At 41.7% G+C, this 14,088-nt stretch overlaps 1 long non-coding RNA gene and 1 other non-coding gene across 2 annotated transcripts; both read left to right on the top strand.

Annotated features, from left to right (window-relative positions):
- The first annotated feature begins 72 nt into the window (after positions 1-72).
- Positions 73-144, top strand: TRNAQ-CUG. The gene has a single exon. It is a non-coding gene; the product is annotated as a tRNA-Gln (tRNA).
- On the top strand, positions 109-13,226 carry LOC121076247. Its single transcript, XR_005823418.1, has 4 exons — positions 109-612; positions 10,595-10,746; positions 11,689-11,920; positions 12,634-13,226. It is a non-coding gene; the product is annotated as an uncharacterized LOC121076247 (long non-coding RNA).
- Positions 13,227-14,088: the final 862 nt, after the last annotated feature.

The following is a 14,088-nucleotide window of genomic DNA, read 5'->3' as shown; positions in this document are numbered from 1 at the left end:
GACGGCGGGAGGGAGCGGGCAGCGGGCGTTATGGAAGAACTAGGGGAGGCCCGCGGGTGGTGTTGCCACAGTGGTTCCATGGTGTAATGGTTAGCACTCTGGACTCTGAATCCAGCGATCCGAGTTCAAATCTCGGTGGAACCTACGGTGTTTTTTGTTTTTTTTCCCCCAGATTCTTTTGAATGCTGTAACAATGGGCACGACGCTCTTTTCTCCACTCCATTGTGAGCTTCTAAATGAATACACGCGGCACAAGTCACGCCTCATGACTTCTTTTGGTTGCATCTTTTACCCATCCAAGGCATGGGCTCCTTCCTCCTGCCGTCATGGGCCAGTGGCAGCACCCCAGGGGCTTGCTTCCACAGGGAGCAGGCCTCAGAGTGGTCTGCAGCCCCACTAAAATTGGGGTGGGTTAGCAAAATCCTCCAGGTCTCACAGCTCTGTCCACACCCAGGGCAAGAGCAGCGTTCAAAGCCAACAGCACTCAATACGAGGTGTCACTTGTATAGGAGGTATCAGCAAGCTCATTGGGTTCATGAGGCACGAAACATGGCCTCGGGGACCATTGAGAGGTGGCAGCAGGTGAAGCACTGGTTTGAGACATCTGAAGAGGTAAGACTTGATGATTTGTCTGTGGCATGGTCAAAGGAGAACATGGAAAAATATAGCAAAGCTAACCTCTGAACGAGGTGTAAGCAGAAAGAGTAAAATACATATATATATACATATCTGGGTTTAGGTGAGGTCATCTGAAGAGAAATCAGCCCTGCCCCAGGGCAACGTGAAGAGGGAGGGTTTGCTCCCTCACGGTTTGCACCAGGATAGCCAGGTTTCTAACCATTCCAGTGCCCAGAGGAAGAACAGGCCCCCGGCCCGCCATGGTCCTGCTGCTCGCCAGCTTCTCTGTCCTCAGAGCCAGTACCCCTCGTCTGCCCTGTGCCAGGAGAGATGTCAGCTTTGTTGTCGGCTTCCACTGCCACAGACTGGAGGCCTAAATAGAAAGGATAAAAATAGCAGTGGTGCCCAGATGATTAAACCAAGGTCCTTAGACCTCACTCTGTTTTCACTGGCTTGCGGCGAGCAGCGGCAGTATGTTAGCCATCTCAGCAGCCAGTGGCCATGTTATCATTTCTGTGTGAGGAAAGAAACCCCCAGGCACCTGCAGCAGCGCTGTGCATCAGTTACCGTCTGCTGGGATGATAATGAGCCATAACCTGATCCTTTCCACTTAAAGATGCTTCACGCTGCCTCAGAGCTTCCGAGTGAAGAAAACAAGACACTCATAACAAAGATACACAGGGTGCAACCGAAACCCCACTCAAACATCAGAGAACTTAGGAAGGAGCATCATGGACTGGGCTACCACAGGCTACCACAGGCCTCCATCAAGCCCTCAGCAGATCCTGCATGGCTTGGATTGATCCTTTTTATCTCCAGGTGAACTCAGAACACCCAAAATCTAGAGTCTGAAAGTGCTGCTCCTGGTTCTGCCACTTTCAGAGGTTACTCTACTGCATTGAGTTGTGCACCGAAATGTGTAAAGGCTGGGGTATATTTATAGCTGTGTAGTTAAAGTTTCCTCACATCCTCACATCCTATTTGCGGTCCTCTATTGAACTTTGTCATTAACAAACATGACTTTTTCAAGCCTAGTTTCACCCTCCAGAAATGCTACTGGTTTCAAAAAATTTAAAATAACACAGATTAAGGATTTTTAGTTATCCTTCTGTAAAAGTTGCTCTCGTTTTTGTGTTTGGGGTTTTGTTTGTCATATGGGAGCTGGGAAACACCCTTTAGTTACATTTTTCATATGTGTAAGTATTACTTCCTCTTGCACCGAATTGCAGATGTTCCTTAGCCGGAACTGTCTCATCCTATATGAGACTTTAGGGCACAATATGAGGACAATGTGTCTTCTGGCTGAACTGAAAATCACGATCCCTACATTGCTGTACTGTTATCACTTGTTGAACTTAAGACATTAAGAAGCAGAGACGTTTTTGCACACCATGTAACACAGAAATTACCACGGATTGCCATGTATATGAGCAGCAGCAGGGGCTATTTCCAGCTAAGACGGCTTAATGCATTTGATTGTTTTGATTAAATGTGTTCTTCACAGAGCTGAGAGGCAAAACTGAAACAGCAGAAGGAAATACAGATCCAAACAGCAGCCAGTTGACAGCAGTGCATGAGGTTAAAGTCTTATATTCTGTTGAGCCCTGGGTTAATTTTGTTCCTGCTCAGGCAAGCCCCAGATGAGAATATACAAACCCTCAGGAAATGTCATTGTCAGTGAAGACAGTTTTTGGCTGCTCTGCTCTTTCTTTGTGCCCCCCTCCTGAATCACACTGCTGCAGTTATGGGATGGTCTGGGACACCTCCTGCGCAGCTGAAACATGGCCAAAAAGCAGAGGTCAGGCCTGAAATAACAGAGGACTGTGTGCTCTGGGACTGACAGCTTTTAATGTGAGAAAAGTCATTCAGCACTGGCATTTCTGCTGCATTAATTGCCATTAGTGTCATCCTTGTGGGAACACTAAATTCATTGCAAACCATGAATTAGCGCTCTCTCATAATTCTTCAGTTTGTGCTTGGACACAACCGTTTGTAGAGGCAGCACATTCCAAGCAACTGGGGCAGAGACAAGGAATGATACTCAGCTGGCCCTTGGATGCTCAATTTAACAAAAAGAAGCAGAGGTCATACTCATAACTGTGTATTTCCAGTTCTGTTCTGGAAATTCATAGAGCAGCTGCCAAAAAGTCCCAAGCTTTTGCCTCGGCAGCACCATTAACATGCAGATGTGTGCTGGGCTATCAACTCAGAGCTGCTCAGCCCCAGGCACTGTGCATCAGGCTCCTTCTGCACACCCTCACTTCATCCTCCCACTTCTCTCCTGTTACCAACTCCTGAGAGAAATCCTGGGTGAATAAGGGTAAGGGAAATCTAACCACCATCTTCAATACTTGTAGCGTTCCCATGAGGTCACAGTTTCTCCACAGAAAACACCAGCTGGATTTGCCATGGAAATAGAAGAACAAGAAACAAGGATGGACAGCATTTGCTGCTGGTCCCATCTCTTCTGGCTCTGTCTTCCCCACATGCAGTTTGCAAAGCCCATCGCTTTGCAAAGCACAGCGAAAGATTTGGAGTTGGAAGTTGCAATGTCTCAGACTTGTCCTTGAATGGCTGTTGACCCACATTCCCATTTCTCAGATGAAAGGAGCCACTGGCTTCCCAGGGCAGAAGGCAGGAAGGACAAAAGCAAAGCCCCACAACCTACTCTGTTGTATCAGAGGAGAAATATTTCCCGAGGGGAAAATCCAATCAATACTTTGCAATTTTCTAACAAGCCATGAATCATTGCAATTATGCAGAGATAATTCAAGCTTTCCAATCCAGCTGCTAAATTAGAGAAAAGCAGACTCTTTGCACTCACTACCCGTAGTTTAACATGTCAGTCCGAAAAACAAACTCCAAATGTAAAATAGATCAACAGAAGTAATAAGAAGAAAACTCTTTTAAAAAACTCTGGACCAAATTAAAGGGTTTATGATGTACAAGGAGTTCTATTTTTCTGGTAATTCTATGCCAGAGGTAATAGCAATAAAAATGCATGGGGTTGATTTTTCCGATGATAATTACTTGAATTCCAGTACACGCTCTATTCTTTTTCTAGTTCTACAGCTCATATAAGTAGAAATGGACCAAATCAAATATTTCCTATAAGTCAGCCTTTTCCTTCCTAACCCTGGAGTTGGAATAACAAAGGATCTGGAGCTGAATGTCAACCTATTCAAAGTCAAACCTCATCCTGGTCTAGCTGTTCTCCAGGGATCTGTATGGCACTGAAGAAAGAGTGGGAAGGGAGCAGCTCTAGAAAAATTAACATTCTGGAAACATTTTTTTGTTAGGCCAATATTACAGTAAGCAGAAGAGAAGGAATATCTTCTGCACCCTTGGGGAACAGGAATGGAACACAGGAGACTCAATGACTTGGTGTTTCTTGTGATGACTGTCAGAATGAAGTCATCAGCTTCCTGCATCCATTTTGGACTCGACACACATCTGCTAGTCTGTGTCTGTTGCCTCCAGAGACAAATTAGCAAGATAATACTGGCAGCTCCAAGATAACTGCTGGCCAAGATATAATTTCTGAGACATGGCTCAAAATCTTAGTCTTACTGACCTGCGACAGGATTTTATTTCCTACCCAAGGCCAAAATCTACTTGCTGTTTGTATATTTAATAGGATTGTCACTACAAGACAAACACCATGTAGGGGACGGTAGTGCAAGCATTATCACGCTCCCCATCATCTTCTAATTTGGATTCAAAGGGTCAGCCCTCGGGAAGGAAGGAGGCAGTCTGACTTCTGTGGCTAGTTCATTCACTGCTGAAATAACCAACAGAGCTGGCTGGCTGTGCTCAGCATAGCGATGCTCGTTGTGAAGCTCTACAAATTATCCAGGGAGCCAGGCTGAGGCTATAAAACTTTGCTCATTAAAATCATTAGAGAGCTGTCAGATGGAACAACTGGGATGCCTTTGATCTGGCAGAATACCCTTCCTCCTGCTCGCAGACTTTGGGAACCATCCAGTTCCCCATAATTATTTTTTTCAAGTCATTCAAACAATACTCATTGTTTTTTCATAGAGTGCAATAACTTCCTGAGGCAAACCGGAGGCTGTAACAGCTATAACAAGACTAATTCATTAAATGGAAACCCTGATATTTCAATGATTCCTCCATAAATATGTTCATAATTGATTTTGCCAAGGAAGTGACAAAATGTTGCTCATAATCCCAAAGATATTCCTTATAAATCCACTAGGTGTCCTACTGTTTTCAAGTAATTAGGCTCAATTCTATTTATTTATATATTTATCTATTTCCTAATTTTGCCAGTGAGAAATTAGTTTGAGTTTTTGTGGAATTAGGTCTGGGTTTCCAGGCTGAAGAAACATGTACGTATGGTTTATGCAACAGCAGGACATCTGGCTCACGGCGGCAGCTCTTTTGGCAAATTCAACTAACGTTTCCCACAGAGACCAACTCAAGGTTAGAGGCTGGAAAAGAAAAGGGAAAAGAATCTGCCTTCCTCTCTTGGGAATGCTAAACAATGTCCATCAGAGCCAAATCCTCTCCTAGGTCAACCTTGGGCTGCTATTTATAGGACTGCTAAAGTGAGCCCAATGCTGACCTTAAAGGTGGTAGCAAAATGTGTCCTTAATCACAGCCGCTCCGCTCAGGCTGCAATTTTGACATTCCTGGTCACCGTTCCAGTCCTTGATGGGCTCCTGCTGCCTGCCAGCACTCACGCCTGTCTGCAAAGGCCAGCACAGCACCCGCTCACGAGGTGTCCTGTCACTGCAAACACGGAGGGCATGTCAAATATATGCCAAGAAAAGCAAGCTGTAAGGCAGCCAAAGGATAATTTTCTCATCCCAGAAAATAGTTGGGGTGGAGCGCAGCCATAGTCAAGCTGCTTGGCTGCTCCTTCATTGTGCAACCCAGAGCACATGCAGTGGGTGAAGTCATGCTGCTTGGGACATCCCTCAGCCACCCTGGGATCTGTTGCTTGCACTGAGTCTCACCACGGCAACCTAAACTTCCCTGAAACAGTCATCTCTGTAGACATATAGAAAGCATTTTTCATTTCACGTCTTTCAGTGCTCAGAAAGGGGTATTTGTAATTTTTCGGTGAGGGATGACGACAAGGTTATTTTCCAGGTCTTGTCACAGAAGCACAAATCTCATACTGTATAAACCCTCTGTAGGCTTACCCTCTGCCAAGTGGTGATTGTTGCTTTTGCAAATTCCCGTCTCATTCACTCTAGATGCACAGGGGTGCCACATCTTGAACTTAACCCAAATCTACATGTTGCAAGCGATGACAAAATCAGGTTTCTTTTCCATTTAAAAAATGCCGGAGAAAAAGATGCTCTCAAACAATGATTTTGTCTCCTAGGTGCTTCATGGGCAGAAATACTGCCCACAGCTATTGGCTTTGCAAATAGGCACCAGAGAAGTGTCAGCACCAGCTTAGTCACAGGCTGCAAGGGGAAATCAGAGGGAGATCAACAGCCTCGTGTCCTTGGCCCATCAGGATTCCTTGCCATCAGGCATTGCGCATCATGGGAAGTGCCGAGCATCTGTCCTCTGCCATGTGGTATATTACTGCCTCTATTTCTTGCTATTTGTTTTGAAGGTATGACAGTCATTTTCCTGACAACCTGCAAGAAGAAAAGATACTCCAATCTTCCGCCTGTATGTATATATAGATACCTGCTGCAGCACCATCCATATGCAGCCTGCACCATATGCTAACTGTGACAGAGTGTAACCTGGTCCAGCGCGTGTGTTTGCTGTTATACATAACAAATACCTCAAGCCTTGCCATGATTCAGTGCATTATGCATGGGAGCCATCTGGTCCCGTAGCTTAAGAAGCAAACTGAAAATTTGATAAAAGCACAAATGGTCGCAATGAGAGAGACTGAAAAGATGTGTTGATATTCCAAGCAGGAGTCTCCTTCCGTGGGGACTGATCTCATCACCTATTGCCTCTTTCCTGCTCCTTTCTCTGGAAAGCTGCTGTCAGACAGGTTGCACTCTCAGCTCTGTGAGTATGCGCACCTTTGGGATTCTAAAAATGTGTTTCATGTGCTTGGGCAAACCTCCTGGGACAAGATTTTTCTCACTAGCCAGCTGTGCAGTAAGCAAACTGTGCAAGTTGTTTGGAGCACTGCACATTTTACGCAGCTTGGATTGATCAAGAATTCTGGCTGGTTTAAAATGCACTATCAATTAGGATCATTCATTAATATTGTCATCACTGTGCAGAATTATGCTTTATGGTTTTGACAGATTGAAAGGAGATCCTTCTCAGCTTGCCTAGATGTTCTCAACCCTGGAGAGGAGATGTACTCCAGGGATACCAGGAGCAACAAGGAACCCAGTGCAGTGGAGGGGGTAGAGTTGTGGATTGGCTTGGATTTGGTCAAGAGTTTGTGAACAACTTGGCCAGAAGACTGGGTAACTAAAACTGCCTTAACTAGATTTTGTAGCCAGACCGGGTTTCCCCCATTCTGATTCTGCTTTCTGGTGTTTAGAGGGCACAGCGAAGGCAGGCAGACAGAAGCTGCCTATTTTAGCAAATCTCTGCAGGGAATGCACAAGCTTCAGAGAGGTCCACATTTGTTTCCTCTGACACCGAATTAATGGGAATTGATGTATTGATTCTGCAATTCTCCTAAAGATTGCTTCACATTTTGGCATGTTTCCAAGCTGGTTAGATACAATGTGCACACAGTTCAAGACAGATATTTAATTTTTCTAATATGAATACAGTTGAAAAAGTCTGTTCTCTGTGAAATCCAGAAAATAATAACATTATGGTAATGAAAATAGTGCAGCCATTCCTGCTTTATACTGACTATTTTCATGTCCCAACACTCCTTTTGTTTTAATACAACCAACCCCTCCAATATCACAGAATTATGAAGACGTTTGCTACTAGTATAAATTAATTCAGTATTTTTCATTTTGTTTTCCTTTACCAGTCTAAGGGTATACTCTTCAGGGGAAATGTCATCTGCTGTTCTGTGTGTGTAGAATACACAGCGTTATGGTAGAGCTCTACCAAATTGAGCTACTACTACTATTGGTGTTAAGCAATAATAACCTGAGACAGTCATTTACCAGTCTCGTGAGTTTAAATCAGCAGTCTTTGTGGATTTTTCCACATTTAACTATTTAAATATACCACCTCATATGTTCTACTTGTAGACTGTCTGAACATCTCTGTGCCAAGCAAGCTCCTGGTCCTAGATATGAGACAGCATCTTGCATTAGGGGTGGAGTAACAGGCTTGTGTTTTCATGCTTTGATCACTGTGTTGCTGCTTTTACAATCTCACTAGGAAAGTTACTTGATGTTTCTTTATTTTGAGTGTCAGCACGGTTTCTGCAAATGTTTGAAGTCATCTTTGTATTTCATTTATTTTCTGGCAAAACAGCATCCATCTGCAGTTTGGGAATAGAACATGTAAAAAATTGCATACAACTCCAAAACACAGAACATGAAATTTCTGGGGAAAATTCTCCTCCTTTTACATAACTCTTCAGTAGTGTCTCCACCTTTCCCATTGTTGCTCTGAAACCCATTCTCATTTTGTTGTGTCAGACCCAAAGGATCTACCATATATGGATAAATATGATTTCATCACAACTGTTGTAATTTCCTAGGGAAATTTACAATCTCAGAGGAAGTACGTAAAGATGCATTTACAGTACATGGGCCTCAACACTGTAAGAAATATACCACTGTCACTTGTTCTCTGTTAGTAGTTTTCAGCAGAAATAAAAAGACGATGTAGGTGGAGAAGTGCCTGAATTATCTGGAGCAGAGACTTCCTCCGTATACACAAGCAGAGAATCTGCACTGTGTGGCCGAACTCATTTTTAAAAAATAATGTTCAACAGCTCTTTCTTTAAACAAAGAAAAAGCTTGCTGTGAGCTATTTGATATTTACTTTGTATAGCTCTGTTCCTTGGCTGTCCAGGCTCTAGAAGTGCTGTTCTGCCACCCGAAGACAGATTGCCTGGGTTGGAAGCCCCAGCCCTGATTCAGGGAAGCACATGGTTTCCTTACAATGATTATGATGGTTATAATTACTATTCAGTACATGGTGCAATTGTTGTGGTGTTTAAAAGAGAACAAAACAAAACAAAACAAAGCAGTTTTGGAAAGGAAAACACAGCATTAGAAAAAAAAAAAAAAGTAAAATAGGAAGTGGTTGACCTTCAGGAGATAATTCTATCTGCAAGTGTCTGCTGTCCAGTGTTTCTAGTGATCAGAAAATGGAAAGAAAAAAATCCATTAAATATCCCAGTACTCCTTTAGAAACTAATGCACCTCCTTTTCTGTAGGTATAATATTTTACATCTTCTGTTCAACAGCTGTTGGTGTCAAAGGCCAAGCACAATGTACGTAGAATACAGGGACCGAAGTTTTTCATCAGCTGCTGAAGGCAAAATCAACTAAAGCTGTAGCAGATGTTCACTTACTTCCTGTCTGCTTATCAGCCCTGCAAAGACACTTCTTTTTTGTACTTGTTATGCCAAGTGTAACTATGGAGATCCAATACAAGCTGCGCAAGAGCGATACAGTGAATGGTTCTTTACGTATTTGGTTATGAATGATCAAGCAAAATATTATGGTTTCTAAGAACTCCCTCAAATTTTTCAGCACGTACATTAGTCATACCCCTCTTACAACAAGAAAACAGCAGTGTACAAAATAATTTAAGAAACAGTACATTACCATGGCTCTATAACGATTAAAATAAATAACGTTACTGAACTGTTACTCATTAAACCTCCCATAAGATCCTCTTACATTAGACCTGCCCTTCCAATTGGGGCAGTTGTGAGAGAAGAGCCCATGCGATGCATTTAGGTTACACCAACTGAACAGTAGTTGCCATGCTTGATGATAATTGCATTCTTTAGGTTAAAAAAAAATAAAATAGAATTAGCATCTGCTGGGATTCATTGACTTCAGCTCACGTCACTTGTATAACGGCAGAGTGAAGATATTAGTTTGGCTTCCGTGTGTTCATATTTTGCATGTTGTTTCTAGTACAACAAGAAATGAGGAGCAGTGTATCCCAACCAACTGTACTCCTCCAAGGTCTTGAATATGCTATAGAACAGAGTTCTTAACAAACAGTTTAAAAAATAAGTAACATTAAACATTTTTTTCAGTAATATAGGTGCACATCAACTGCTTTAATTCCTGTTTATATTAGTTATTAGTTACTGTAAACTGTAATTTTAATATGAATTACTATATGCAAATGTTAAAACAGTATTCTATCTGAACTTGGGCTTTGAGCTAGTTTAATAGACTCATTTTCACACTGATGCATTTAAATTGATATGCATTCCCAGTACAGGCAAGACCTAGGGCAATTAGGTTTATTGCTTAATAGAGTATAGTTCTTCTTCCCTTATGAAATACAAATAAAGAAATTTACTTTACATAAATCCAAGCACAGGTGGCTTTGCTTTAAGGTTTAAACATTAACAGTAACAGAAAAGGACAGTTTTGGAATGGTTCCTCTGGCCATAGGAACTGGTGCAGCAGGAAATCAAAATGACAGCTTTGGTCTACCACTGGTAGACCTGGTTGTACATGGCCCTGTGGGAGACAAAAGGTTTCAGAGCCACAGTGGCTCTGCTGGCATTTGCCACGTTTCACATTAATGCTCTCAAGGAAAAAGAGCACTAGGTGACTGACCCTTACTGCCACTTTTAAAATGTTGACAGCACTGCAAATCGGTGGAGTTCAAAAACGCAGAGTTGACCTGGAAAATGCAAACAGTGGGCGCTGGGATTCCTCGAGCAGTCCTTCTGGTGCTGATAATTTGTATTACAACGAAGTACAGGGGGCCCACATCCTCCAGGGAGATGAAGCACTTTGGTATGATTGGTTCCAGGGGAGGCAGGCATGGTAATTCTTCTGAAAAAAATGAGCTTCCATCTGAAGGCTGTAGACCTAAAATTTAGTCATTTGCCTTTCCCCAGAGCCGAGCAATGACAAGACAACATAAGAAGCAGAAGAGAGCTGTTGTTGAAGATGAAGATATTGAGGGACTTTATGAAACACACAGATTTGCAGGCAAAAGATGTGTTTGATGAATCTTTTCTCTGAAGCATCTGGGAAAACACCACAAGAGGTACAAGGCTGAAAGGGGAAAAGGAGAAAAAATGGGACCCAGGGATTAAACTCATATGAATTGGGGGCTGAGGTTGGGAGTGGGGAGAAGGTGAGCACAATTCTTTGGGTGAGTTCCTGGAAGGAATGCAGTAAAGATATTCAAAAAGCAAGATACTGCTACTGTGACTGGGTAAGTGGATTTTCAGCTGAAGCATTTGAAAATAGAGATCAGTATTTGGAATTAGACTCTAAGGGATAACACAGTAGGAAGGGGGATGGACGAGATGGCTTAACAGGGTTTCATTGTAGTCAAATTAATTCAGTTTAAATAATTAATTCTCTTTTAAATTGACTCTAGTCTGCACGCTTGACATTTTGGAAGAGCTGCCATTCCCCAGCCTTCTGGTAAACGCTTTTGCATCTGTTTTCCATTGTTTCCTTCTTGAAAAAAATCCTTGTCACTAACAGGAACCATCAGCAGCATGGAACAAATTGACTTGCCAAGGACATTTCCTCCAACCTCATTATTTATACTGGAAGTATTCTTTTTTGTATTACGAGTTAGGCCGTGATTTAAAGAATTTGCCATATATTAAGTTAGTTTTATGCTGTCACTGCGAGTCAAATTCAAACTCAGTTAAGTGAATTACTCACATTACATCAACATTTGGCCATACTTTTTCAAGGAGGTGATCAAGCGGTCGCTAATGAATCCACAGTTATTTCTGCTGGCGTTCACATATAGAACTCATCACCGCTGCAGCAGAGAGCCTCCCCATGGTATGAAGGGTATGGATCAGATGTGTCACTTTCTGCAGTTAGCGGATTGTATTTGAGTTGTAAGTAGCTGAGATGGAGCAGACCCGATGTAAGACTTGGGGTAGCTTGGGTTAAACAAATAGGTTTTGTATTTTTTTCTCAAGGTTCATTGGTTTGCATTCACCCTCCCGTCCTTTGTCAGCTCCAGGCTGCAGACCAGGTGCTAAGAAAGTGTTCATCTCCTCTAAATGTTCGTGTTGAAGGTGGCAGAACTGTTTTGGAAAATGGATACAAACATAGAAACTCAAGAGAGTTCTGCCTGCATGAGGAGTCTGCTGAGGTTAGGAGCTCCTTTAGGCAAGCTCGACCAAACCCTCAGCGAGCTCAGAAAAGGGCAGAAACTTGCTGTGACCTACATCCATGGTGACTCACTGGTGAGATTTGATGTTGTTACTCTGTTTACCTCTGTTTCTGAGCAGTTGTTCACATTTTAAACAACTACATGCTTACCTAGCCCAATGGATAGATGAGTATAATTAAGGCCCAATATAATATGGCAAGTAGTTGTAATAACGTATGGGAACATTCCAAAGCAGTTACAGAAGAAAAGAATTTCAGATAATTAGGAGAGGAGTTGGAGAGTGATGCAGATTTTAAAAGTACCCAAGATAAAATAACAGATACTAAAAATATCTATATTGAGATGAAATCCTCATGGCTCAGTACTTGAGCCAACCTCCATTCTTTAGGAATTTGTAAGACAATTGTCCAAATAGGGTAGGCTATGGTGTATTTCCTTATTCTGGTGGGCTTGCACTTACACTTCAAAGCATCTTATGCTGAAAAAAAACACAGGTCTGTCTTAACAGTGCAATTACAATATTTTTTAATATGTTCTGAAGTAGCTGTAGCTTTTTAAAAATTAGTTTTATTTCTATGTAGCAAAAATACTAATAGTGAAATTTCTGTATCTTGAAGGACAAAATCAATGACAGCAGGGCTTGAGATGCATTTTTTCAGTCAAGACACATTTTTTAAATACCTGTGAATCTCTAGTTAATAGCCAAGGAATTACAAATCGAGCTTGCAAATGAAATACTGAAGTGCCATTTTTTCTTCTTTTCTGCATGATGTGTTTTCTGACTAGGTACAAGATTTTGAACGTATTGAAAGTACTGAAAGGATTGAAAACATTTTGAAAGAAAGAATCATTCTGAAGTGCTATAGAGTTTCAGAAAAGCAGTAGAGCTGCGTTATGAGAACATCAGCTACAATTTGGGTCAGATTTTCAGTGCAGATGTGTTAGATGCATTTTCTTGGAAACCCTCCATGACAGTTAGTGAGAAGAGTGACCCAATGTTTTTGCGCCGCACAAAACAACTGTTCTATTTGCTGATGTCATTTGCTCATATTTCTAAAGCAGTGTCCTGTTGAAGCTTGTTCAGGAGCAGAGTTTTTCTCATGGAACGGTTTCAGACAGGGAGTGTAAAAAATCTCCTCGGTGCATCTTGACAGATCTCAATCAGACTTGTCGGTTTTCTGAATTTTAATAATCTAGTTTTATTTCCAGATAATGATTATTTATGCAAATGAGATGCCTTATAAATAAATATGGAAATGATTCCACAACATTAATTACAGGCCTTATAGTTTAAATACTTAAAAAATTAAAGGCAAATGGTGACGTGGATTGTTTCTGAGTTTATAACTTAGTTATTTTGGTGGTTTGCTTTATTTCAACATGACTTCCATATGTAGGACAGTGTTTCCTCAACTAAAGAAAACTATATTATGCGCCTGGGTATGTCAAAGGATATCAAAGGATAATAAAAATCAAAATGCATCATACAGTGGAAGTAGTAATTGGAAACTGAGATTTCAGAATGTGTTTGTGTGAGAATCAAATAAATCAGTTTTTCTTGGAGAATCTCAGCTTAAGTGTTGTTATCCCATTACTCAAAAATTAAAGTTTTAAATTAATTATAATACTTTGCACTTCTATAGCTGTTTCTCTTGAGAACCTCAATAATGTTCTACAAACATTAATTAAGCCTAATAGTACCCCTGAGAAGTGGTTAACGGATAGATATACTTTACTTAACCCATCGTGCTATGAGTGATCTTTGGAACAAAACGCAAAAAATGTAAACAGCAGGGCTACAGAAGGGCCTGAACTAAGTAGTGGGGCATGTTTAGATACATGGAATGGAATTACTTGGACTAGCCACGATTTGAAGATAAATATAAATACAAAAAAACAAGGAATTGAGATCTGTAAGTGACCAAAAGCAGTTGTATGTCTGGTGTGAGAGAAGGTACCCACAGCACCACAGCATCACACCAAGTGACTCTGGGTGATAAATTGGACTGATTCAGAGAAAAGACCGCTATTTCTGGAAATCACCTCCAGCTGGGCCAAGGAGCGTGAGTCCAAATCAAACCTCTAAGGCTGATGCATGAACAGCAGCGATAACAGTTAAGTCCTTACTCTCACCCTTGAGGGTACAGGGGCTGCTGAAAATAGCAACAAAACAGCAGTAGCAGTGTGTACGTTTACAGCCTGAGACTGTTATTTTTGCTGGCAAATCTGCATGCATAATTT

Source organism: Cygnus olor, chromosome 11 (genome assembly GCF_009769625.2).
Source record: "Cygnus olor isolate bCygOlo1 chromosome 11, bCygOlo1.pri.v2, whole genome shotgun sequence".
Lineage (NCBI taxonomy): Eukaryota > Metazoa > Chordata > Aves > Anseriformes > Anatidae > Cygnus > Cygnus olor.
The sequence above is the reverse complement of the archived record's forward strand: the minus strand, read 5'-3'. Positions and strand labels throughout refer to the sequence as shown.